Genomic DNA, 4,642 nt, shown 5'->3' with positions numbered 1-4,642 from the left:
TTAATCTGCACAACTTATTTTATTAATATTATATTATGTTATGCAAGGTCATACTATAGTATAAAATATATTTATAATATAATATATAGATTGTCTGATAAAAATTTACTATTAGGAAAATGGCAAGCGTAAGAAACAACATTACAATATTAAGCTTACAATTTTACAATAATGTGTTTTTTTTTTGTGGGTTCTTAAATTTGTACGTAAATTCACAATAATTTTTTATGATCATCTAAAGTCAGAATTGTCTTGTTGACTTTTCTGTTGCCTGGATTAAAAATTCTGATTCGTAGCAGTATATTATCAGGTAGGCAATCTACCTTCGGTAAATCGCGGACCCGGCCGTGCTGTTTGTACCTAACTTTATAGTTTAACTTTAAAGTATCAAAGTTATACCAAGTATGTCACCGAACTCTTCCTAAACGGTGGACTAATTTTATGTGACCCGACGAAAATATGTTTTTAATTTTGATTTTCGTAATTACCCATAATGCGCGTATAGTTCGTATACAATATAGGTATGTACGCGATTATTCAGCTGTTATAATAAACGATTTGAACGTACTATATTCCTTCCATATTATAATAGTGCTGCTTTTCATACTTATTGAAATATTAATCAGTAAGGCCTTTTTAATTTTGTAATCATGCGCTGGTTAATTATGACTCGAAAATCTGAGTTTTATAAACAAAACGATTGATTGGCACACGCGGATTTCACATTTTCTGAATAAGGCGCACGGTTACATTATAATATAATAAATTGACATTATACATAGTGACGATACTGAAAGTAAAATGTATCTGTAATATTATTTAAAAGACACCGAGTGAGAAGACAGCCCGCAGTTATTGCAGTATCTCGTTCAATAGACATAAACATTTCCAAACGATTCTGCTCTAAAGAAGACCCAGTCTATTTTTAATTATTTTTAGTTTACTAAATAACCGGGCGATGAATTTATTGATTTTACAATGTGAATATGGTGCATGATAATATTTTGCACTTATACTCTCACGAAACCAAAACGTTCAGTATAATATTTGATTGAGGTTTGGTATCAAACAAATTGTTGGTTAATATTCTTCATATGGACACGATCATATTCATCAATCATTTTTCTGTTGTAATAAATAAAATCCTACCTACTGTTTAATACAAAAAAAATATAACAACATTTTACCGTATAAAAAAAATTATTTTATTATTGGATAATTTATAGATAATATAACAATTTTATTATATAAATTATAATAATAATTTGAATACAGTAATAAATAATATCAAGTATAAAAAAATTATAATTTTTAAACACGATGAATTATAATTTTGAAAAAAAATAAACAAAAAACATTAGACTTTTGAGATAAATGATAATTCAATGATATTATTATAAACGATAAATTTGATATAAAATCAATGAGTGCTTTAAAATTTTGAAATATTTATGCCGAAAAATAATTAACAAGTAACAAAAGAAAATAGGAAAATTGCTCGCAATGTGGCAAAAAAACAGAAACAATAATATTATCTAATAAACAAAGATGCTCAATTTGGCAAAAAAAACAGGAATAATAATTTTAACAAAAATAATGTGCACAATTTGGCAGAATAAATTACAATAAACAATAATATTAGCAAAAATTAAAAGGTGCTCAATGTGGCAGAATAAATTACAATGAATTATAATAGTAAAATAAAAAAGAGAGACATCAGTCAAGACGAGGCGAGGTGGGGGGTACGTGATGGCGAGTGGGTGCTGCAGATAGTTACCTCTACATCGTTGTTGTAGCCAGTCCTGCGGGAGGACAAGAGTTTCGGGCACGTTACCTCGAGGACTCGAAGACGACCACGGAAGCGGGCGGAACCCGACCACGAAGGCTGCGAGAGCAACGATGACGGTTGGCTAGTGCGCGATGACGTTCCCTATAGATATTGTGCTGCAAGAGAGAACTGTGGCGACGGAGAAGACGGTGAACAAAGCTCGTCGGAGCGAGCGACGAAGACTATAATATTATTATTATAATATGGTCCCTAGCCACCGTATATAATAATAATAATTAAAGTCGTCCGTCACTCGCCCGACGTGTGCTCTACGATTTCCGTCGTCAAAGTCACGAGTCGTCTTCGCAGTGCAACGCTGCACCAGTCATACCGCCAATGGTACCTTCGGTACAGCTAGCCAGTGTCGTTGTCGCGTCGTCGTCGCTCTCGGACCGACGCAGCCGTGGCCCGCCACATCTCCAGAGGGTCTCCGGACGTCCGCGATCCCGTGGCCCTGCCGCCGGTGGCCGGAGAACGTGTGTCGGTGACTTACTGCCGACACCCTAAAAGTGCACTTTCACGTACCTTATACCTCGACCCCGCATCGCTTCGCCTTGACTGCTGCCCTCGACCGAGGTGTCGCTGGTTCTACGAACGCTTTCTCATCGTTATTAGCAACCCAGGTTAGGTAGTGGAGAGGTCGAAAACTTGGTGAACATTATTCTAGGTCTACGAAGGCTTGACAGAAACAAACTCTGCGTGCCACGTTCACCAACGACTTCCAAACGAACCGTTTAGACCTCTTCCAGGCAGACCTCCTCCGCGGACCAACAGCTGACCGTGCTGCCGAGTATTCCGGGAATTCCACGGATACCGGGGGGACTTTCTTCACGCTGCCGTACACCGGTGACCGGATTCGCAGTTCGGAAGACGACCGGAAACGTTCGCTCCGCCGAATCGGTATCTGCTGCAGGAGAGCCGCGCCGGTGATCCTGCGATCGACCGCCAGGTCCAGAGCGTCAATCAACGAGGTTTCCCCGAGTGTGTCCGTATTCGATGTCACACGAAAAGGCACAGCAGGCTCTGGTGATGGTCCTCCTACTATAAGATATACTAATAGTCTCATAAATTGATTATTATGTATATTTATGTTAGAGAAAATAACTATAATTCGGGAAACGGTTGGTTGCGAAATATAAACTTATTCAAGACTTGTAATCGGACGTATGAATAAATATCCAAACGAAAATCTCCATGACAACAAAATAATATAATATTGTTCAAAATTGAAAATATATTATACGGCCAATTTATTTTGGCACAATATTTGAACATAAAATAAATAAAAAATTTTAGATTCTGAGTGAAACGATGAATGTATTGATTTTACAATGATGTGTGTTTTTTTAAAAATTTTTTTTTAATTTTTTTTTTGTGTCTGTCATCACCTTTTAGGACAGTAAAAAATCTTGGATTTTCTTCAACAGTATCTTTTCTGATAGGAAAGTGAACCTAGTTGGTACTTTGGGGGGTCAAAAGTAAAAATTTTCCAGTAGTTTTCAAAAGTGCTGTGAAAAACAAAATAAAAATTAAGGAAGAACGGGAATTTTTACGCAAAATCTGTGTCCGCTCAAAAACGGTAAATATCAAAGGGTTTCTGTTTTCGGCACCATAAGTCTATTTAGTGTAAACGGGTGTTGTGACATTCGACAGATAGTAATTTTTTATATAATTTTTTCCAGACAAAGTTGCATTTAAAAATATAATTGTTGGTATGAAATATAATAATATACTCGTAGGTACTTAAAACTTTTAACGAACTTTTGTTAGTTGTTTAAATACAGATTTAACGGTTGTTTTTTAAAATTTAAATCCGACCTCATGCATTTTTGTCTTAATTTTTCATTTAATTTCAGTTTGTATTCATTTGTAAGCAGAAGTATACTGACAATTTCAATCGAATTTTTTATTAACATAAACGATATACCTATCTAATATATTTTATTTTATTTTTTTGCATATTTTCGTATTCTTTGGCAAAAATGACTATCAATTGCATATTTCTATATAATTGGAAACATAAAAGTTGCATTTTTTATGAATAGTTGATGAATTTTTTTTTATTTTTAGCTTATTTTATTAATTTACTTTATTCCATATTCTATTAATTTTTCATTTATTTAATTAAACAGTAGTTTGTATTAATTTTTAAGCAGAAGTATACTGACAATTTCAATCGTATTTTTTATTAACATATACCCACTAAATATATTTTGTGTACGAGTGCACTTATATGAAAATTATAATCAGTGTTCGGATTAGATAAGTATTTTTTTATCTAGATAAAGATAATGAAACTCAAATGTATCTAGATAGATATAAAAGTAACTTAACTCATATTTATCTAGATAAAAAAAAATACAATTTTTTTTTTAATGGGTTTTAAATTTAGGTATATTTTAGTTGGGCACTAGGAACATAATAATAATAATGATTTGAATAAAAAAAATTACATCATTTATAAGCCATAAACTTGGTTTGAGAATCTGTATAAAATATATTTAGAGATGCGTTTGTACAATTTCGCGATTTTTATCAATAAAAAATGTATCTAGATGAATTTATTTAGATTAGTAAAAAAATTATCTAAGATGAACGTTTAGATATCTCGTAACTATTTATCTAGATAAGATAAAAGATGAACAAATAATTATCTAAATAAATTTATCTATCATGTTCATCATTTTTTTTTTTTCCCGACGCTTTAGAAAATTACTGGGAATTTTAAATTTTGATCTCCCAAATGCACCAATCAGATTCACTTTTACACTAGAAATGATACCTATATGTACAGAATATAAGTTGAATATCAAA

This window comes from Acyrthosiphon pisum, unplaced genomic scaffold, assembly GCF_005508785.2.
Source record: "Acyrthosiphon pisum isolate AL4f unplaced genomic scaffold, pea_aphid_22Mar2018_4r6ur Scaffold_21613;HRSCAF=24403, whole genome shotgun sequence".
NCBI lineage: Eukaryota > Metazoa > Arthropoda > Insecta > Hemiptera > Aphididae > Acyrthosiphon > Acyrthosiphon pisum.
Note: the sequence above shows the minus strand (reverse complement) of the source record.